We start from the raw sequence: 24,119 nt of genomic DNA on the forward strand, positions 1-24,119 counted from the left end.
ATCCTTATCAATCTTATAAGGTTCTTTCAGCTCCATCTACTGCTTGCCTAAGCAAGGTGACAGCCTTGGTCAAATTTATCTTTTTACCCTACAGTCCTCCTGACGCTTATCATTCATGATGTTTTTCTTGTGAGAAGGCAGAAATTTCATTGTGGTCTACTGTCCATTAATAAACCCCAGTCAGAATTGTGTGTTTTTCTTCCTGAAGACACTTTGTACATATTGTAGCAAATAGTTGTACTAGCTGGCAAATTCCTTTGAGAAAGCTCTACCTAGAAGTTATGCTTGATATTATTTCAATGTTTTTATTACTGACTATAAAGAAGCTATAGAGAAGGAAATGGCAACCCACTCCAGTCATCTTGCTGGAGAATCCTATGGACAGAGGAGCCTGGCAGGCTACAGTCCATGGGGTTGCAAGACTCAGACACAACTTAGCTACTAAACCACCACCATAAAGAAGCTACATACTTTTTTGAGCCTGATAAAGTAATAGAGGTGATTAGATGTCACCGTAGTCTGTCATTTTTCTCCAGACAAGGTGATAAAGAGTAAACATCAGCTTCTGTTGAAGCAGTTGCTCAAACATGCCAACAGAGGTTGGTTGTAGGTAAGTCTCCTCTAAGAGAGGGGTGTTCCTGGACTTAGGAAGGAAGGAAGGAACAAAGAAAGGAATGTCTCCAGTGGAAGGATATAAACGGTGAGGTCAAAATACAAAGCACTAATAGAGTAATCCTTTGGCTGGTCTCTATCTCTAGATGCCCTAAGATGTTTGTTTTCACGATTAAAAAAGAACTCACTGTAGGGCTTGCGCAGAGAAGGGAGTAACTCCTGATTTGGCAAGATCCTAAAACAGCTGCGTTATATCTTGTTAGTCTATGCTTTGTCTACTGACAGGTCTCTTGCCTCAGTCTTTGCACATGTTGTTCCCATTGCCTGTAACATCCTGCCTCCTATTCACTTGATGAACCCCCACATGCTGTTCAGGTCTCTTTCTTGACACCCTGGGGCTGGGTTAAGTGCTCTGCTGAGTCTCTCTTACTATGGGAACATTTATCACACTGCAGCTTTAGTTTTAAGTTCAGTGACTGTGACTAATTTTACCATTTAAAATGAAGGGGAGTTTAGAAGATTTGCTTTTTAAGAGAATTAACTAGAGTTATGAGCCATTTCTCCATTTCTGAAACCAGTAAAGCTATGAGTTGCCTTTGAACCTAATTACAACTTTGAAAATTTGGGTGTAACGTACCATAAGGTATTCTATGGATGAGAGCTAGCCTACCCTAGCCTAGCTGCAAGTGTCTTGAATGTGAATGCTGGTGTTCTTTTTTTGGTGTGTACTCTGGTTGAAAAGCCAGCCCAGTTTTGTCCCAACACATGACTTGTGCTTATTTGGCTAATACAATATATCCTACCTGCATTTTCTCTACTTTCATCCTAAAAGTTCTCTTTGCCCTCCTTAACACTTAGCCCCTAGATCCCCTCCTGTTAGTATGGATATTTGCTTTCATTAACTAGATGTTTTTCCTCAGGTGGTATTATCTAGAACTGTTGTTTTGAGAGCACTTTTATTTCTATGCTCAGAGGAGTTGAATAGACTTGATATACCATAATCCAATAAGGATATATATTTTTTCCTAACTTATATTTTACTGCAACCCTATTGGACAATCCAAACAAATTACCTTTGGTTAAGAAAAAATACGTAAAGATATAGGAATCTGATGTGGAATCTAAAGGAGCAGTGATAAAAAGAGAACATTTCTTTTCAAATTTGTTTTCTTCACTTTATCACAGTCTTCTTTGTCATTCAAAAGACATGACACCTGGGCCCTCTGTCTCTTTTCTGTTTTCCAGGCAATGAATCCTCCTGTTACATTAGATCAGTGTGTCTATATCATGATCCTTACATCATTTTACATTGGAGTGTGATATAGAAGCTTTTCAATATAATATACAGTAGACTTGGTATTTTCAGATTTAACATGTACAGTTCTGAATATTTGCAGTTGATTTCAAAAATCTATGACATGCAGTAAGTTGTAGTTTTGCTGAGATTCATATTAGAGTAATAGATACTATGAGGCAAATTTGTGAGCCTGAAGCATTGACCTAGTGAGTAAGCTTAACTCACGCCTCAGGGTCTGCCTCAGAGTGAATTTACTGTCTGTTCAGCATCAGAGCTTACACAATAGTTTTTATGAAGTAATAAAACATTTTAAAATGTATTATAAATAAAATGAACTACTAGTCCTGTTGAAGAAAGAGGAGAAAATATTAAGATCTAAGAACATGTTGATTTTTGGTGTGAATAGTGAGGTTTTGAATAAAATAAGGATTAGGATATCTAATTAAGTTGTGATTATGAACTAAAATGTGAATGAGTCCATGGTAGTCATCAAGTTAGTGAAGCTATTTCGTTGAGTACTCCAGCCAGTGTGACATTTGCTCAGGTGAATGAGAAATTGTAGAAGTTGAATAGGTAATGGTGTGCCCTGAAGATAGGAAGGAGAAGGCTGTTATTCTTTGTGGAAATCTTTTTGTAGAAAACCAGGGTCATGGATATATAATATGAAATATCAAGTATTGAAGGCAGTAGTCAATCTCTATTAATAAAATAACCTTTAGTGTGAGTAAAGGTCTATAATTTTGAAGGGGGGATAAAAAGTTATACTTTTGTTATACTACGTATAGCAACATATGGAAATATCAAGGGAACATTTCACCCAAAATGGGCACATTAAAGGATAGAAGTGATAGAGACTTAGTAGACGCTAGAGAGATCAAGAAGGGATGAGAAGAATGCACATGGAAGAACAGCACAAAAGAGATTTTGATGAACTGTTTAAGTACGGGCATGTGGTCAATCACCCAGAGCCAAACATTCTGGAGTGTGAAGTTAAGTGGGCCTTCTAGTCGATCTGTTGGAATTCCAGTAGAGCTATTGGAATAGCTCTACTATTCCAAGGATGGTGATGCTATCAACGTGTTGCATTCAATACATCAGCAAATCTGGAAGGCCCAGCAGTGGCCACAGGACTGGAAAAGGTCAATCCTCATCCCATTTCCCAAGAAGGGTAGTACTAAAGAATGTCCAAACCATTGGACAGTTGCACTCATCTCCCATGCTAGTAAGGTCATGTTTAAAATCTTGCATGCTAGGCGTCAGCATTACGTGAACCAAGATAGGCAGGAGAAACATCAACAACTTCAGATATGCAGATGATACCATTCTAATGGCAGAAAGCGAAGAGGAACTAAAGAGCCTCTTGATGAAGGTGAAGGAGGGGAGTGAAAAAGCTGGCTTAAAAATCAAAGTTCAAAAAGTGAAGATCGTGGCATCTGGTCCCATTACTTCATGGCAAATAGAAGAGGGAGAAGGTGGAAGTAGTGACAGACGTCCTCTTCTTGGGCTCCAAAATCTCTGTGGATGGTGACTGCAGCCATGGAATCAGAAGACAATTGCTACTTGGCAGGAAAGCTGTGACAAACCTAGACAGTGTGTTGAAAAGCAGAGCCATTACTCTGCTGACAAAGGTCCATATAGTCAAGGTTAGTGGTCTTCCCAGTGGTTACATACAGTTCTGAGAGCTGTAAAGAAGGCAGAGCACCGAAGAATTAATGCCTTCAAACTGGTGCTGGAGAAGACTCCTGAGAGTCCCTTAGGACAGCAAGGAGACTAAAGCAATCGATCTTAAGGGAAATCAACCATGGTCATCTGATGTGAACAGCCAGCTCATTGGAAAAGTCTCTGATGCTGGGGCAGATTGACGGCAGAAGAAGAGAGTGTCAGAGAATGAGATGACTGGATGGCATCACTGATGCAATGGACATGAACTTGGGTAAACTTCGGGAGATGGTGAGGGACCGGGAGGCCTGGTGTGCTGCAGTCCATGGGGTCGCAAAGACTTGGATGCGACTGGGCGACTGAAAAACAGCACATATAGAAAACAAAGGCTAAATGAATAGTCACTAAACTATAATTAACATGCAGAAGGTGATTAGGAGATCCTTTTTTAGGACCTTTTAAAGGTCCGCAGTCTTAAGATCTGATTTTCTTTGTGTGACACAAAGTTAATGTGAAGCACAAACCAGTCCTTGTGCTAGGGACAAGTTTCCCCTTGAGTTCTAGAAGGTGAAGATGTTATAGACTAGAAGTGTGCTCCGCAAGAGGACAGAGACAAAAACAAGTGGCAAGGAGATTATGAATAAGCTGTATATGATTTTCAGAGCTCCAGGAAGTAGTCTAATATAGACGTTGCTAACTGCCATATTCAGTCACTTGTGATGCATTGATGAATTGAAGAATGCCTGAGCAGTAAATTTCTCATTAGCTCGATGTAAAATAAATTTATAAAAATGTAGAAAGGGAAAAAATAGTTATTAAGTTTTCTTTAAGGGGCAGGGGATTAAGAGGTAAAACTACTATGTGTAAAATAAATCAATCAGAAAAGATATACAGCAAGGGAATATAGCCAATATTTTATAATTTCTATAAATGGAATATAACCTTTAGAAACTGTTGAATCACTATGTTGTACACCAGGTATTATAAAAGTTTTATAATATTATAGCTAATTTATAAATTAGCTATACCTTAATTTTTTTTAAAAAAAGGAAAGAAAGCATCTACCACTTTCTTTGTTTTTCTCCTTTGAATTTTTCACATTATGGATTAAAACTGGCCCCCCTCCATGTTTTTTTCCACTACTTGTTTCTTTCCCTGATATAACTGCTCATGGTCATCACAAGGTCAGAAGAACCTTGCTGAAAGTTTATTACCTGCTCTTTTGTACCTTTCATCTAGGAGGTAACTGGATGGCACAAGTAGTGATGGGCATTTTGTATATGGAATCTTACAATATGTGGCTTTTTGTGTTTTTCTTCTTTCAGTTACTATAATGTTTACAAAGTTGATAATTGTAGTATGTATCAATATTTCATTCCATTTTATGATTAAATAATACCATATTTTATCCCATTCATCAGTTGATGGATATTTTGGTTGCTTCCACTTTTTGATTATTATGAATAATGCTGATTTGAACATATGTATACAAATTTTTCTTCGAATACCTGTTTTTTTTTGGGGGGGGGGGCTATACTGAGGACTAGAACTTCTGGGTCATATGGTATGTCTATGTTTAACTTTTTGAGAAGATGCCAGACTACTTCCCACAGCTTGCTGCACCGCTTTACCTTCTCACCAGCAACATATGAGGGTTCCAATTTCTCCACAACTCATTAGCACTTGTTATTATCTTTTGTGTCACTAGCTTTACAAATGATTTTTAAAAATTATAGTTGATTTGCAACATTATGTTAGTTTTCAGTGTACAGGTTCAGATTCTTTTTCATTTTGGGTTATCACAGGATACTGAACATAGTTCCATGTGCTGTACAGTAAGTCCTTGTTATTTACCTATTTTATATATAGTGATACATACCTATTAATTCCATTTTGTTGTTGTTCTTCAGTCACTAAGTCTGTCCCACTCTTTGTGACCCTGTGGACTGCAGTTTGATAAGCTTCTCTGTCCTTCACTGCCTCCTGAAGTTTGCTGAAATTCATGTCTTTTGAGTCGGTGATACCATCTAACCATCTCATCTTCTGCCGCCCTTTTCTCTTTTTGCCTTCAGTCTTTCCCAGCATCAGGGTCTTTTCCAGTGAGTCGATTCTTTGCGTCAGGTGGCTAGAGTATTGGAGCTTCAATATCAGCATCAGTCCTTCCAATGAATGGTGAACTGAAAGTTGCTTGACCCCGTGGACTATACAGTCCATGGAATTCTCCAGGCCAGAATACTGGAGTGGGTAACCTTTCCCTTTTCCAGGGGATCTTCCCAACTCAGGGATCGAACCCAGGTCTCCTGCATTGCAGGCTGATTCTTTACCAGCTGAGCCACAAGGGAAGCCCAAGAGTACTGGTGTGGGTAGCCTATCCCTTCTCCAACGGAGCTTCCCGACCCAGGAATCGAACCAGGGTCCTTCCAGTGAATATTCAGGGTTAATTTCCTGTTGGATTAACTCTTTGATCTCCTTGCTGTCCAAGGGACTCTCGAGAGTTTTCTCCAGCACCACAATTTGAAAGCATCAGTTCTTCCGTGCTCAGCCTTCTTTATGGTCCAGCTCTCATATCCGTACGTGACTACTGGAAAAACCATAGCTTTGACTAGATGGACCTTTGTCAGCAAGGTTGTAATATCTTTGCTTTATAATTCTCTGTCTAGGTTTGTCATAGCTTTCCTTCCAAGGAGCAAGCATCTTTTAATTTTGTGGCTGCAGTCATTATCCAGTTGATTTTGGAGTCCAAGAAAATAGTCTGTCACTATTTCCTTATGTTTTCCCATTTATTTGCCATGAAGTGGTGGGACTGGATGCCATGATCTTAGTTTTTTGAATGTTGAATTTTAAGCCAGCTTTTTCACTCATCTCTTTCACCCTCATCAAGAGGCTGTTTAGTTCCTCTTCTCATTCTGCTTTTATCCCTCCTCCTCCCCTTTCCCCTTTGGTAACTTTAAGTTTGTTTTCTAGGTCTCTGAGTCTGTTTGTGTTTTGTAAATAGGTTGATCTGTATTATTCTTTTAGATCCCACACATAACTGATGTCATATAATATTTGTCTCTCTCTACCTGACTACAGATGATTTTGATTGGTACAACAATTAAAGTCTGAAAGAGCCATTTAAAACTTTGTGTTATTTTTTTGCCCTGTGATATACTTTAGTAGTATTAACAAAGGTCTCAAGGACTTATTTCTTATATAAGGTTTTTATATTTAGGAAATTTAATTTATAACAGATTCATAACTAGGTTTTGAACTTTTCTTCTTTAAACAGTTTCTTCTGAGTAATAATCTAATATTTCCTCCTTTTTGCTATTATTTGGATTCTTCTTTTTTTCTTTTCATCTAACTTCTTGAGATACCTAACTTATTAAATAAAATTTTTTTCATTGTGGTAAAATATACATAACATAAAATATAAGTAACATATAAAAGTATACATAACATAAAAGTTTCATTGTATGTATATCATACAGTTTACGTGTCTATTCATCTGTTGTTTCTACCTTTTGGCTGTTAAGAACAGTGCTGCTGTGAACACTGGTGTACATGTTCTGCTCACTGTTTTCAGTTCTTTGGGATATATACCCAGAGTTGAAATTGCTGGGTCATATTGTAATTCAGTTTAATTTTTAAAGGAACAGTCATATGCTCTTTTCCATAGTGGTTGCATCAGAGACTTTTCCAGTGAGTTGGCTGTTCACATCAGATGACCAAAATATTGGAGCTTCAGCATCAGTCCTTCCAATGAGTATTCACTGTTGATTTCCCTCAAGATGGATTGCTTTAGTCTCCTTGCTGTCCAAGGGACTCTCAGGAGTCTTCTCCAGCACCAGTTTGAAGGCATTAATTCTTCGGTGCTCTGCCTTCTTTACAGCTCTCAGAACTGTATGTAACCACTGGGAAGACCACTAACCTTGACTGTATGGACCTTTGTCAGCAGAGTAATGGCTCTGCTTTTCAACACACTGTTGAAAAGAGTTGTCAGTGTTTATATCTATACTCAGCTTCTTTTGAAGTTTTAATTGTCATCCTGATAAAGACTGTATGTTTGGATTTTAAAAATTCATTTTGATCATCTTTTTTAAACTAGATCATTTTAGTCTATTTATATTTGATGTGATCAGTGATAAATCAGCTTTTTATTTCCTTCCTTTTTTGTACTATAACTATTCTGCATTCCATTTTCTCTCCTTTCTTACATTCTTTTTGATTGATAATTTTAAAAAATCAGTTCATAGTTTGTTCATGTTATTTTTTAAATTACCTAATCTATATCTGTTCTTTTAATGGTTATCCTAGAAGTTCTCCTCCCTATATTCTTTCTCCACTTCCCTAACAGTTTACTTTCCAAATAAACTACTTCTGGGGAACCTCAAATAAGGCATTTATTGTTCTTGGGATTTAGAGTTCTAAGATCTGTGGATTAACGTGCATATTGATGATGGGAAGATATAATTGGAAGATGTTCAGTTTCCTTAATGGTAGTAGATATGGAAATCTGTGGATCAAGTCCCCTTAGTTCCCATGAGGTTTTTATATATTTTTGGTCATTTACCACTCCTCATGCTTGAATGTTATTGTTTGGAACCCAGTGACATTCTTACCCACTCAGCAGGGAGAAGTAATTGATATGCAGAAATCCTCATACATTCTTCAAAGTTTACTGCAAGATTGGATGGACATGAAGACCAGTTTTCTGGGAACATTCTCTTAGCAGGCTTAAACTTAAAGCATGTCTAAGCATCGTTCTGAAATTTGTATGCTACAGTTAAGGTTAAAATTAAAATTTTTTAAAAGTTTGAGCTGTGGTACTATACACAATGGAGTATTACTCAGCCATTAAAAAGAATACATTTGAATCAGTTCTAATGAGGTGGATGAAACTGGAGCCTATTATACAGAGTGAAGTAAGCCAGGAAGAAAAACACCAATACAGTATACTAACGCATATATATGGAATTTAGAAAGATGGTAACGATAACCCTGTATGCGAGACAGCAAAAGAGACACAGATGTATAGAACAGTCTTTTGGGCTCTGTGGGAGAGGGAGAGGGTGGGATGATTTGGGGGAATGTCATGGAAACATGTATAATATCATATAAGAAGTGAATCACCAGTCCAGGTTCGATACAGGATCCTTGGGGCTGGTGAACTGGGATGACCCGGAGGGATGGTACGAGGAGGGAGGTGGGAGGGGGGTTCAGGATGGGGAACACATGTACGCCCGTGGTGGATTCATGTTGATGTGTGGCAGAACCAATACAATATTGTCAAGTAATTAGCCTCCAATTAAAATAAATACATTTAAATTAAAAAAAAAGTTTGAGAACAATAGCAGATTTATGAATATTGGAATTTATATGAATTCTGTGGAGAAGAGTGATTTATGAATTTTAGCATGATCAGAAGCCTTAGCTATTGATATTAACACATAAAATTATTATTCTGTTGGTATAAATGTAACTGTGGTTTCAGACCATGAATTTTAAATCGTTATAACTAGGCTCAAACACATCTTTATTAAGCAAAATAGTAACGATTACAATTGACACATTTTTGCCAATGAGAAATAGGTTTATTCCTGTAGCATAAAAATCTGTGCTTAGGGATTTGAAAAACTCTTGGAAAGCGTTTTCTGCATCCTGATGGTTGTAGAAGCATTTTCCCTGCAAAAAGTTGTCAAGATGCTTGAAGAAGTGGTAGTCAGTTGGTGAGAGGTCAGGAATGGAGGATGAGGCAAAACTTCTTAGCCCAATTTGTTCAACCTTTGAAGCATTGCTGTGTAATGTGTGATTGTGCATTGCTGTAAAGAAGGGTCCTTTCTGTTGACCAGTGCCAGCTGCAAGCATTGCAGTTTTTGGTGCATCTCATTGATTTGCTGAGCATACTTCTCAGATGTAATGGTTTTGCTGGGATTCAGAAAGCTGTAGTGGACCAGACAGGCAGCAGACCACCAAACACTGACCATGACCTTTTTTTTGGTGCAAGTTTGACTTTGGGAAGTTCTTTGGAGCTTCTTCTCAGTCCAACCACTGGGCTGGCCATCGCTGGTTGTATAAAATCCACTTTTTGTTGCACATCACAATCCAGTTGAGAAATGGTTTGTCATTGTTGTTGCCTAGAATAAGGGAAGATGACACTTCAAAATGACATATTTTGATTTTTGGTTAGCTCACAAGGTACCTACTTACCTAACTTTTTCACCTTTCCAGTTTGCTTCAAATGCCAAAGCAGTGGTCAATGTTGAGTTCTTCAGCAACTTCTCATGTGGTTGTAAAAGGATCTGCTTTGATGATCCTCTCAGTTGGTTGTTGTCAACTTCTGATAGCCAGCTACTGCATGCTCTTTATCTTCAAAGCTTTCGTCTCCTTTGCAAAACTTCCTGAACTGTACATTTGTTAGCAGTTCCTGGGCCAAATGCATTGTTGATGTTGTGCGTTTTCTCGGCTGCTTTACGACCCATTTTGAACTCAAATAAGAAAGCTGCTCGAATTTGCTTTTTGTCTAACATCATTTCCCTAGTCTAAAATAAATATAAAATAAACATCAAGTAATAAGTCAGTAGCAATGAAACACAAAGTGAGAAATGCGCTTTAAAATGATGTATAACATAACCACATTTATTTAAGAATGTATTCCAGTATTAAACACCAAAGTTCAGTAGTGCAACCACAATTACTTTTGCACCAACTCTCACAACTGTACATAACTACTGGAAAAATCATAGCTTTGACTATATGAACCTTTGTTGCCAAAATGATGTCTCTGCTTTTTAGTAATCTGTTTAGGTTTGTCTTAGCTTTTCTTCCAAGGAGAAAGCATCTTTTAATTTTGTGGCTGCAGTCACCATCCACAGTGATTTGGAGTCCAAGAAAATAAAATCTGTTACTATTTCCACTTTTTCCCCAACTATTGCCATGAAGTGATGGGACTGGATGCCATGATCTTAGTTTTTTGAATGCTGAGTTTTAAACCAGCTTTTTCACTCTTCCTCTTTCACCTTCATCAAGACGCTCTTTAATGCCTTTTCACTTTCTGCCATTAGAGTGGTATCATCTGTATATCTGAGGTTGTTAATATTTCTCCTTGCCTTGATTCCAGCTTGTGAGTCATCCAGCCCAGCATTTTGCATGTTGTATATACTCTTCATATAGTTAAGTAAACACGGTGACAACATATAGCCTTGATGAACTCCTTTCCCAGTTTTGAACCAGTCTGTTGTTCCATGTCTGGTTCTATTACTTCTTGACCTGCCTATAGGTTTCTCAGTAGACGGGTAAGGTGGTCTGGTATTCCCATCTCATTAAGAATTTTCCACAGTTTGTTGTGATCTACACAGTAAAGGCTTTAGCATAGTCAATGAAGCAGAGGTAGATGTTTTTCTGGAATTCCCTTGTTTTTACTGTGATCCAGTGGATGTTGGCAATTTGATCTCTGGTTCCTCTGCCTTTCTAAATCCAGCTGTACATCTGGAAGTTCTCAGTTCATGTAGTGTTGAAGCCTAGCTTGAAGGATTTTGAGCATTACCTGCTGATTTCACATTAGTGAAATATAAATGGAGAAGCTATAGATTGAAATTAAATTCTTAGAGGAGCAGAAAAATGAAAGAGAAATGTGACTGGAAAAAAGAAAATGAATGAAGTGCTATAGTGCTAATCAAATAGAAGCACTGGATGTGAATACTCAACAAACAAATCAAGACGGAAGAGCATAGGAAATATGTGTCTTGGCACAGGCTTGATAATGCAAGATGTTAACACCAGTATTAAACACTGAATCCGGGTGCTAGGTGTTATAACTACTACCTATTATGAGAATGCATATAAGGAAATTTACAGAAAACATAAAAGCACAGACACCTGTATGAGAGTGCAGCTTGCCAGGAAAATTTGTATCATGGCATGCTAAGACCAAGCAATAATCTTGAAATGGTCCAGTGGTTTTCAAGTATTAATAATACATGGGCAGATAAATAAAATACATCAATGTCTAACTTATAACTATTAAGATCTGTTGGAGCAAATAGTTCCATAGCAAGTTTAATTATCTCTTAAAAGGTCCATCTAGTCAAGGCTATGGTTTTTCCAGTGGTCATATATGGATGTGAGAGTTGGACTGTGAAGAAGGCTGAGTGCCGAAGAATTGATGCTTTTGAGCTATAGTGTTGGAGAAGACTCTTGAGAGTCCCTTTGACTGCAAGGAGATCCAACCAGTCCATTCTAAAGGAGATCAGCCCTGGGTGTTCATTGGAAGGACTGATGCTGAAGCTGAAATTCCAATACTTTGGCCAGCTCATGTGAAGAGTTGACTCATTGGAAAAGACCCTGATGTTGGCAGGGATTGGGGGCTGGAGGAGAAGGGGACGACAGAGGATGAGATGGCTGGATGGTATCACCGACTCGAAGGACATGAGTTTGAGTGAATTCTGGGAGTTGGTGATGGACAGGGAGGCCTGGTGTGCTGTGATTCATGGGGTGGCAAAGAGTCGGACATGACTTACTGACTGAACTGAAAGATCATCTTACATGAAAAAGACACAATCACTTGGACAGTTCAGTTCAGTTCAGTTGCTCAGTTGTGTCCGACTCTTTGTGACCCTATGAACCGCAGCACACCAGGCCTCCCTGTCCAACACCAACTCCCAGAGTCCACCCAAACCCATGTCCATTGAGTCGGTGATGCCATCCAACCATCTCATCTTCTGTCGTCCCTTTCTCCTCCTGCCCTCAATCTTTCCTAGCATCACGGTCTTTTCAGATGAGTCAGCTCTTCTCATCAGGTGGCCAAAGTATTAGAGTTTCAGCTTCAACATCAGTCCTTCCAATGAACACCCCGGACTGATCTCTTTTAGGATGGACTGGTTGGATCTTCTTGCAGTCCAAGGGACTCTCAAGAGTCTTCTCCAACACCACAGTTCAAAAGCATTAATTCTTCAGTGCTAAGCTTTCTTTATAGTCCAACTCTCACATCCATACATGACCACTGGAAAAAACCAATGAAATTATAAATAAACTGTACTTTAAAAATTATTCTTCCTTGCTGAAACATTAGCCTTTATTTTAGAGAAAGCATGAATGTTTTTAGATAAAAAACCAATTTAAAAAATCTCATTCATTAGTGTTAAGTGTCAGACATTTTACTTTCAAGTCAGATCCCCTGTTCTTAATACGTAGATTGTCAGGAGCTCAGGACATGAATTTGTACAACCTACAAATTAAATTTCAGAGCTCTTGAGAGAAATTGTGACTTGGGCTTGGGAGGATAGGGAAATCTTATCAGCTGGAAAAATGGATTTACTGGATAGCAGTGATAAAATCCCTTATCTTGGATATGTGTCTTGAATTTTTACTTAAGAAAATAGAAATTATTTTTATTCAGGAAAAAGCATACTGCAGGTATACAGCTTCTTTCTACACATTCCTGCCTTTTTGTTAGAGATAAAAAAGCCGATTTTCTAGTTTAACTTTTTGAGGGCAACTTGAATAGTTTCCACTTTGCAAATTATGCAATTTCATATTAAATAGCCAATGGTGAGGTGGTCGCAGGGAGGTGTTCAGTTCATTCAGCATCATCAGATTGATTTGACAAAAGGGATTCTTTTAACTGTGTGGAAAACATTTTTCTCCCTTTATCCTTTGGCAGAGACAGACATTGTCTTTGGTTTCCCCACAGAAGTTTGGGTGGGTAGACTTGGGATGTGTAAATAGAAACAGCAGACAGAGAGATTGCCTCTGACAGTTGGAAGGACCCACTGAGAATTTTAGAATGAGCCTGTTGACCCTGATGATGTGGTATGGGATGGGGTTGTTAGAGAGATTTGAGAGAAGAATTAAGCAATTTGAATGTAAAAGAGGAATGCAAATGCTCAGAATAAAATGATAATTTATCCTTAAGAAAATAAGCTGAAATTTTTAGGTTGAGTCCCTGAAAAATTTTGCTTTCATTAACAGATAAAAACAAAAGTTACTTTTCATATTCAGCTTTCACTTCCTTTTGGACATGTCATCAGTGATTTGTGATATGGATGAGTGCTTGATCTGTTTCTCAGTGAAGAAGATATGTGAACTTGGGCAAGAAATTGAATCTCTCTTTGCCTCAGTTTCCTCATCTGCAAAACAGCATTGTGGATATTGAGACATCAAAAGAGCTAATGGTTGTTGTTGCTGTAGAATAAGCACTGTGTAAGTGTTAGCTGCTGTAATCATCATCATCATTTTCATATCAAGAGATTGAGAAAGTCTGTTGAGGATGAAGTTACGTCTTCCTCTAATAACCTCAGCATATTTGATGTATTTTTATAGAAATGAATCAAGAATGAATTGTTCAGTGTCTAAAATATTTTGTCATATGTTCATGTTACCTTTTAAAAATTAACTTTTGAAAGATATACATATTTTCTTAACTTTTTTTTCCTAATTAAAACATGAGCCAATAAATGTCACATAAAAAAAATACAGCCACATGGGACCATTTAGTTTTGGGGCAAAGAACTGTACACACCCCAGTGGTCCCTAAGGGCATTATTATATTACAAATCTATACAGCAGTTCTTAATGATAGGCAGCCCCCAAGTCATCGAGATTTTAGGATGTGCCTTCAAAAAGACATGGAACTGTATATTTGTTTCTGAACAAAATCTCCATCATGAGTACATACAGCAAATCTGGGCACTTAAAATTCCTCTGTGATTTCAGTGAGCTGTCAGGTTTAGTGTATTCTTACATGCATTGAAATTAAAGGTTTCTGTATTTTTTTCATGGCCTTGAAGTCAGCATGAGAGAAACAGAGCTCTTCATCTTTCTTCCAGATTTTCATACCCCTCTTTTCCGGTGTTGTCAGTACCTAATGTGTAGTAGGGCAGTGCTGGCTTGAAGAACTGTCTTTGTTTTTTTTTTGTTTAAGCTGTGCAGTTGGTCAGGTTTATGTTGTGGTGGTGGTGGTAAGTTTATTTTGTTTTCTTGTTTAATAAACTGCCATTGAGCCAACAAATTCTCTTACCTGTGAAGAATAGAATGGAAGATGGATGATGATTAAGATTTTTGTATTTAACTACTAAAGTTTACTAATTTAGAACTCTTAGAAGTAATAGCAGACAATCTCCCTATTTAGAGATGGGCCAAGAACTGCACAGTAGGTGTTCAGGTAAATGAATTTTGAATGACAAATAAATGAATCACATCTAGATGTTACCATTTTCAGAAGAATGCAGTGGCTCTCACACTTTCATTCTCAGGAGCAAGAAAACCTTTCCTGGAGGCCTCTATCCCAGATGTCTCCTTGTATCTCCTTGGCCAGGATATAGTTATGGTTGTAACTTTACTCCAGTTAAGAGGTATGGGATTACCCTCATAGACTTATCTGTAATAAGTGTCTTGGGTAAACCACAAGGATGACTGTACTGGATATAAAAATAATACGTTTCCTTTTATCTTCGGAAATTTAGAAAATAACGAGAAGTATAATTAAGCAAATAAATTCACCACACAGAGATAACTATTGTTAACATTGCAATATTTAGCTTTTCAGTTGCATATGAATATATTTGTGTATATAAAATTGCAGTCATCCTGTGTATAGTATTTTATAGTCTTAAATTTAGCCATCTAACACAAACATTTTTCCATGCCACTAAATCATGTTCCTGTAAAATGAGATAGGAGTTTGTTGGTACTTTTATCCGGCTGTATTGCGAATTAGTTAGTTGCTTGTTGGAAATTTCGATAACAGTTTTTTTGCTGTTGTATGCAGTGAACATTCTTATATATCACTCATTGTGTACATCTCTGGTTATTTCCTTAGACTCTGTTCCTAGAAGTGGGTTTATAGGTGAAAGGGCGTAAACACTTTCAAAGCTTTTGGCATACTTTTCCTATTATCTTCCAAAAAAACTTGTACAAGTTACACTCCCATAAACTTGTATATGAGTGGCTATTTAACTGTATTCTTGCAAGCACTGGGAATTACTTTTTAATTGCTAATTTTATAGGCAAGAATTGGTATTCTTTTGTTTTACTCTGGTTTTGTTTTTTCTTATTTTTTTGTATTACTTCTGTTGTTGACTACTTTTTCATTTAATCAGCAGTCTAGATATCAGTTGATGAAAGAATAAATATGTGTTTCTTGATGTGATCTTCTTAACATGGCATCATTTTTACTTTTTAATTATGATATACATAAAAGAACATAATGTTAGTGTTAAGTGTAAAACTTCATAGAATTTGTAGCATTCTACTTTATGTTTACTTAAAATATTTATTTAATTTATAATATTATACTAATTTTAAATTATAGTTTCTCTGAGCCAACTCTGGGTGAATTATTCCATCATAGTTGTAACCTGCCTGAAGTTCCTAATTGCATGTAAATTTCATCTTTGATACTGACTAAAAAATAGTTTCTTTTCAAATTCTTTCATGTTATTTAGTAAATGTCTGTGACTTTTACTCACAGTTCTTTGCTTTGACAACATAGCATTTTCTTTATCTTCACTTTCTCTCAGGTATAAAAAAACTTTGTTATATAGGAGGAATTTTTAAATGTCTTTTTAAGCTTTCCTTCTTACATCTTAGATTAGATTCTTTTTTCTTTTTCTTCTTTTTATTGTATGAGTGTGTTTGTGTGTATGTGTGTAGGAATAATCTCAGAGCTCAAGTAAATGATATTTTCCTATGTTATTTATTGACAGTTACAGCTACTATGTATTGTCAACATTTGTCTCATTTAATCTACTTTTTGGTTCTAGGCAATTGGTGTCATTACCCTTTTCTTTTAAAGAGAGATGAAATATTTTGAGCCACACAGCTAATAATGGTAGAGCTAGTTTGGAACCTAGTTTCCTAGTGATGTGTTTGGGTTTCACGTTATAAACTGTACTGTGTTTGGTCTTGCACGTTAAAAGAGACGAAATTGAAATTGTCAAGTTATCTTGAGAAATTTACAGTTTAGTTAAATTTGGTTCTCACTCTCAAGTAGACTCTTTTCCCTATTATTTGCAGCTAGAAAAATAAAAGGCCTCAAATATAATTTAATATAACCATTAAGAACCATAGCACTTTTACAGTCATTTTTGTTGTAAACTTGTGTTTATACAACCCATGACTTGATAGCAGACCAAACCATCTTATATTACCATATTTTGAATGTAGCAGAAACTGGCTTAGCAAAATTTTGAAATCTATGACTCTAATATTTGTGGTGTAGTAAAACAAACAGCTCTGTGGCTTTCAGGTTTTTGTGGTGCAGCCTGTCCAAGGCACTGATGCTTATTCTCACTGTTGACTCCCTAGGGTTTCAGAGTGCTTTTGCTGACAGGCATTTAAATTCACCAGGAGAGATTATTTCTACCTAGTGGAGAAATCTTGGAGAAAGATATCATCATTGTTTTGTTAGAAATGCCGTAACTAATGATAGTAGCTAACGTATTTTGAGTGCTTACAATGTGCCAGGCACAAGTCTAAGTGGTTTCTAGATAGTAATACATTTTATTATTCACAGTAATTTGTAGGTTTTCCCCATTTAAAGATGCAAAAACTGAGGCATGAAGAGGTTAAATAATTTCCCAAGGTCACAGGGCAAAGTGAGAATTCAAACCTTGGCAGTCTACCTCCAGAGGCAGCCTCCTTAGTTACTCTGTTATACTGACACTTACTAGATGAAGAGAGAGAGGGTAGACTCATAAGTAGCTGTTAATGTTTTTGGAAAAGGTTAGCCTTATTTCTCACATCCATACATGACTACTGGAAAAACCATAGCCTTGACTAGACGGACCTTTGTTGGCAACGTAATGTCTCTGCTTTTGAATATGCTGTCTAGGTTGGTCATAACTTTCCTTACAAGGAGTAAGTGTCTTTTAATTTCATGGCTGCAATCACCATCTACAGTGATTTTGGAGCCCAGAAAAATAAAGTCTGACACTGTTTCCACTGTTTCCCCATCTATTTGCCATGAACTGATGGGACCAGATGCCATGATCTTAGTTTTCTGAATGTTGAACTTTAAGCCAACCTTTTCACTCTCCTCTTTCACTTTCATCAGGAGGCCTTTTAGTTCCTCTTCACTTCCTGCCATAAGGGTGGTGTCATCTGCATATCTGAGGTTATTGATATTTTTCCCGGCAATCTTGATTCCAGCTTGTGCTTCTTCCAGTCCAGTGTTTCTCATGATGTACTCTGCATAGAAGTTAAATAAGCAGGGTGACAATATATAGCCTTGACGTACTCCTTTACCAATTTGGAACCAGTCTGTTGTTCCATGTCCAGTTCTAACCGTTGCTTCCTGACCTGCATAGAGGTTTCTCAAGAGGCAGGTCAGGTGGTCTGGTATTCCCATCGAGTTGAACTGTGAAGAAAGCTGAATGCTGAAGAATTGATGCTTTTGAACTGTGGTGTTGGAGAAGACTCTTGAGAGTCCCTTGGACTGCAAGGAGATCCAACCAGTCGATTCTAAAGGAGATCAGTCCTGTGTGTTCTTTGGAAGGAATGATGCTGAAGTTGAAACTCCAGTACTTTGGGCACCTCATGCAAAGAGTTGACTCACTGGAAAAGACTCTGATGCTGGGAGGGATTGGGGGCTGGAGGAAAAGGGGATGACAGAGGATGAGATGGCTGGATGGCATAACCGACTCGATAGACATGGATTTGGGTAGACTCCTGGAGTTGGTGATGGACGGGGAGGCCTGGCGTGCTGCGATTCATGGGGTTGCAAAGAGTCAGACGTGACTGCGACTGACTGACTGAACCTTATTTCTAGTGGGAGTCACAATAATTAAGCTATTCAGTTCAGTTGAGTCACTCAGTTGTGTCTGACTCTTTGCGACTCCATGGACTATAGCATGCCAGGCTTCCCTGTTCATCAACAACTCCCAGAGCTTGCTCAAACTCATGTCCATTGAGTTGGTGATGCCATCCAACCATCTCATCCTCTGTCACCCCCTTCTTCCTTCCTTCAGTCTTTCCTAGCATCAGGGTCTTTTCTAATGAGTCTGTTCTTCACATTAGGTGGCCAAAGTATTGGAGCTTCAGCATCAGTTCTTCCAATGAATATTCAGACCTGATTTCCTTTAGGATGGACTGGTTGGATCTCCTTGCAGTCCCAGGGACTCTCAAGAGTTTTCTCCAACACCATAGTTTAAAAGCATCAATTCTTCCGCGCTCAGCTTTCTTTATGGTCCAACTCTCACATCCATACATTAGTACTGGAAAAAAAGATAGTTTTGACTAGATGGACCTTTCTTGGCAAAGGATGGTCTCTGCTTTTTAATATGCTCTCTAGGTTTGTCATAGCTTTTCTTCCAATGAACAAGTGTCTTTTAATTGCATGGCTATAATCACCATCTGCCGTGATTTAAGATAAGATGGTAGAGTAGCTATTGCCACTCATTAAATTCTTAACTCATAAAAATGAATTGTTTCATGCCTAATATTACTGTGGAACCCAGTGAATAGTTAGATAAACTTGCACTTCCAGTAAATAGTTCTCTAGAAAGATAGCATTTAAAACAAAATGTAGAGTGGGTTCAGAATCAGTGGGACACTTACAGAATGACTGAGTGATCTTGTTAATGCTCCATAACAAATATTGCAGACCATGCCTTATAGATTGTGTACTCTGTGCTTTATAACTGTATCTTCCAAAAATGGCAGGCTAAGTAATTTGGAATTGCCCAGGCTGGCTGTAGGTAGAATTTGTATTTGACCTCTTCTCATTTCACCTATCATTGATTGGGATCTTCGTCTGTTCTTCCTTTCCCTGTTTCAGCATGCTCCTCCTGAGACATTGGTATTAATGTTTAACAATATGTTTCATCTTCTCTGGGTATTTGCATTTAATAAAAATGCAAAGGCCATGCTGCAGAATTATTTCCACTATTTACCTCATTCCTTGATGAGGCTCAGGAAGTTTCTTCTTCATATCATCATCTCTCTTCCAGAAGTCTATTTTGCTGTCAAGTCTAGACCTCAATAAGGAAGCAGTGAACAGGGAGAAGAGTAGATGGAAAAAAGTCTAAATGAGATGGGAAGGCATGTGTGTTAATCATGGGTGGGAAAAGCAAGGGATCCCAGAGAACTCATGGAAGCAGGAAAGAATAGTGCTCCATTTGGAAATGAGGCAAGTAAGGTAAATTGAAGATATTCAGGACAGATAGTTCAAAAATGAAGAAACTTCTCCTGACTGAGTGTAATACAGTGAAACAAGAATATAGATATGTGATAGAGTTAAGATTCTGCAATAAAAATGCATATAATATAAGATTATGCATGTAATTTTTTATGAATTATCTTTTGAATTATTCCTGGTTCACAGTTGATTAAAACAATGTAAACATTTTATAAATTTTGAAATTATTAAGTATAAAAGTAAAATTTTATGTGAATTGCCACTGTTGAGAGTAAGAGGTGGTAATGATATTTTTGGTGAGTGCCTTCAGAAATGTTATCAGTGCTCATCTTTTGAATGATTTCTTTGTTTTGCTTTGTAAAAGGTTTTTCATTTGATGCAGTCCCAGTTATTTTTGCTTTGGTTTCCTTTGCCTGAGGAGATATATTAAAATATATATATTCCTGAAAACCACTGTCTGTTTTCTTCTAGGAGTTTTATGATTTCAGATCTTACATGTAAGGCTTTAATCCATTTTGAGTTGATTTTTGTATATAGTGTGAGAGTAATCCAGTTTGATTCTTTTGCATGTAGTTGTCCAGTTTTCCCAACACTATTAATGAGGGTGTTTTTTTCTCATTGTATTGTTTTACTTCTTTTGTTGTAGATTAATTGACCATTTAAATACGGGTTCACTTCTGGGCTCTGTTTTTTGTTCCATTGATCTATATGTCTGTTTTTGTGCCAATACCATACTCCTTTGATTATTGTAGATTTGTAGTATAGTTTGAAGTCAGGGTATATGATTCCTCCAGCTTTATTGTTCTTTCTCAAATTTGTTTTGTGCTATTTAAAGTCTTTTTGTTTCTACCCAAATTTTGGAATTATTTGTTTCAGTGCTAAGATGCCATTGGTGTTTTGAAAGGAATTGCATTGAATCTGTATTCCTTTTGTAGTATGGTCATTTTAACAATATTAATTCTTTAATCCATGAACATGGTGTATCTTTCCAGTTCTTTGTACCATCTTCAACTTCTTTCAACAGTGTCTTATAATTTTTCACATAGGTCCTTTACTTCTTGGTTAGATTTAGTCCTAGATATTTTATTCTTTTTGATGCAATTGTTATTAAGTGGGATTGTTCCCTCTTTTTCCCCTCCCCGCTGCCCCCACCACTGCCAGGCATTTTATTTGTAGGTATTACCTCCCTTGAGAAAAAAATCCAAGGATTTTCCTTCCTGTGTGTTTTGATTTTGCTTTTTCATGGTTCATGATGCCAGCTGAAGTTGTCAGTACAATGAAATCAAATTGATGGGATGGGAGCAGGTTATTCTGCCATTTTTCTAGATGTTAATCTGGGGCTGATCACTCCACACTTATTTAGCCTGCCTGTGAGGTTCACAACAGTTTTCCCAGCTCTGTAATGATCTGTGATTTCAAATTCACCAATGTAACCATGCTTCACCATCACAGTTAGAAACCTGATGATGACTTTGGAGGACAGCCTGATAAGCAGCTGGCATTTGCCTCTCTTTTCAGCATTGTTGATACTCTTGAGAGCATCAGCCAGGACATTCACGGTTTTTCACTCTCCTCTTTCACCCTCATCAAGAGTCTTTTTAGTTTCCTCTTTGCTTTCTGCCATTGGAGTGGTATCATTTGCATTTCTGAGGTTGTTGATATTTCTCCCAGTGATGTTGATTCAAGTTTGTGAGTCATTCAGACTGGCTTTTAGCTTAACGTACTCTGCATAGAAGTTAAATAAGCCGGGTGGCAATAGACAGCCTTTACGTACTCTGTTCCCAGTTTTGAACTAGCCCATTGTTCTATGCCTGGTTCTAACTGTTGCTTCTTTCCCTGCATAAAGGTTTCTCAGGAGGTAGGTAAGATGGTCTGATATTCATTCCCATCTTTTTAAGAATTTTCCACAGTTTTTTTGTGGTCTACACAGTCAAAAGCTTTAGCATAGTCAATGGAACAGAAGTAGATGTTTCTTTGGAATTCCTTTGCTATTTTTAATGATCCAATGGATGTTGGCAATTTGATCTCTGATTCCTCTGCCTTTTCTAAATCCAGCTTGTACATCTGGAAGCGCTTGGTTCGTGTACTGTTGAAGCCTAGCTTGAAGGATTTTGACCATTACCTTGCTAGTATGCTAAATGAGTGCAATTGTGTGGTATTTGGAACATTCTTTGGCATTGCCTTTCTTTGGGATTGGAATGAAAATTGACCTTTTTGAGTCCTGTGGCCACTGTTGAGTTTTCCAAATTTGCTGGCACATTGAGTGCAGCACTTAGCAGCAGCATCTTTTAGGGTCTGAAATAGCTTAGCTGGGACTCCATCACCTCCACTAGCTTTGTTCATGGTAATGCTTCCAAAGGCCAAAGGTTACAATCATGCTTAAGCTAGTGAAAAGCTTCAAGATTTTTACCCATAGTTATTAAGCAAATAGACTCATACTCTTTCTTTGATTTTTTTTTTTAATCTTAACCAGATAGATATGGTTAAACTTTTTGAGCTTTGCCAGACCAAATACAATTCTTGTGGTGTGACAGGGAAAGATCAGTAGATCAGTAGCACATCATTAGCCCTTACACTGGGCACATACATACCTACATAATTAACCTGTTACTTGAGATCGCTTTGTCTCTAAACAAGTGGTCTTGAAAATGAGGTAGAGAAAGGTAAAAAGATCACACTGCTTGTGACAGGGAGAGGAATATCTGTTAGAAGAAAGGTTTAAAGAAAATCTGGCTCATGGACTTAATGCCAGAGGGCATGTGCTGCTGTAGAATATCCTGTAGTCTAAGTTGGATGAATAAACAAACCAAGCAACAAAAAAACCTTCATATTTGACATGTGAGAGAAGCTCTCCCTTATGAAATTCTTAGTTGACATTGGAAATACATAGTATCTTGAGGGTAGAGTTGGGGGGAGACACAATAAAAAGCTTTTGTATTTTAATTTCCTGGTGGTTGAGGAGTCCCATAGTAGACTTTGAAGCAGATAATACCTCATAGTATAACCAACACAAATTATCCTCTATGTCTGGAGGAAGCAAGCATCTGGCTGTCTGAATTTATGAAATTGTAATTCAGGGAACTGATTAATTTTACTATATAGGGTGTGAGGGCTGCAGCTGCTGCCAGATAATAGTTGAGACCCATTTTTTGCCTTTTTCACTCTGTTCCTGCTGTTTCTGAGCCTTATTCTTTGAGCGTCTAGAGTAGATTGGAGTTTTGTTGAGCCAAAATTGCTCCTGTCACCATGGCCTTTAAAAAAGGTTCTTTTATTTTATTTTATTAGAGAGGAGTTTTAGGTTCTTAGAAAACTTGAGTGGAAAGTACAGACTTACCATATATTTTGTTCCCCTACATATGTACCACCTCCTCTATTATCAACATCCTTGCCACATTAACTGTACATTTGTTGCAGTTAATGAACCTTCATTGACATATCATAATCATCCAAAGTCCATCATTTACTTTCTATGGGGTTAGAAAAATGTATAGTGACATATATCCACCGTTAGAGTATCATGCAGAGTGGTTTCACTGTCCTAAAAATTCTCTGTATCCTGCCTATTCATCCTCCCCTCTTCTCAACCCTTGTCAGCCTTTTTTTTTTTCTAATAACAGAACAGCCAGTTCTGTTATAATTCCATTGCTCTGTACAACTGTTGCACTGTACTTTGATCACAGTTAGTTCAGAGGATTTTTTTCTTCTATAAGTACTGCTGATATCTTCTTTTTATTCCTTTCCTCGAAGTAATGGCAGGTCATTGACCAGATTGTATAACAGAGATGGTTTTTCATTTCCTGAGATTTCCCTGATATTCTGCTAATTGAAGATCCTTCTGGATATTAAATGATAAAACCTGATAATACAGCCCTAAGTAGTAAGGTTTTGCTGTAGAGTCATAGAGCTAGAAGGAAATTTTAGGCTCCTACTCTCTGTTTACAGATTGTGGTCATCTCTTCCACAGATCTCAAATACAGAAATGATGCAATTCTCCTGAGTGTCCTTAACTAAAAGAGCTATATAACTCTTGATTACCATAATGCACATGCTGATCATTTCCTCTTTGCTCTACCTGCCTTTGAAGAATCTGCAGACTTTCAGTTCAGTTCAGTTGCTCAGTTGTGTTCGACTCTTTGCCACCCCATGAACTGCAGCACGCCAGGCCTCCCTGTCCATCACCAACTCCCAGAGTTCACCCAAACTCATGTCCATCGAGTCGGTGATGCCATCCAGCCATCTCATTCTCTGTCGTCCCCTTTTCCTCCTGCCCCCAATCCCTCCAAGCATCAGAGTCTTTTCCAATGAGTCAACTCTTCGCGTGAGGTGGCCAAAGTATTGGAGTTTCAGCTTCAGCATCAGTCCTTCCAATGAACACCCAGGACTGATCTCCTTTAGGATGGACTGGTTGGATTTCCTTGCAGTCCAAGGGACTCTCAA

General features: G+C 37.7%; 1 protein-coding gene and 1 pseudogene across 2 annotated transcripts in view; one reads left to right on the top strand and one right to left on the bottom strand.

The window, feature by feature from the left end:
• Positions 1 to 24,119, top strand: part of FANCC (FA complementation group C) — a 323,090-nt gene that overhangs the window by 52,663 nt on the left and 246,308 nt on the right. The window lies entirely within an intron of this gene.
• LOC138432321 (small ribosomal subunit protein uS8-like) lies at positions 20,862 to 21,246 on the bottom strand (annotated as a pseudogene).

The sequence above is a fragment of the Ovis canadensis genome, chromosome 2 (assembly GCF_042477335.2).
Source record: "Ovis canadensis isolate MfBH-ARS-UI-01 breed Bighorn chromosome 2, ARS-UI_OviCan_v2, whole genome shotgun sequence".
Classification (NCBI taxonomy): Eukaryota; Metazoa; Chordata; class Mammalia; order Artiodactyla; family Bovidae; genus Ovis; species Ovis canadensis.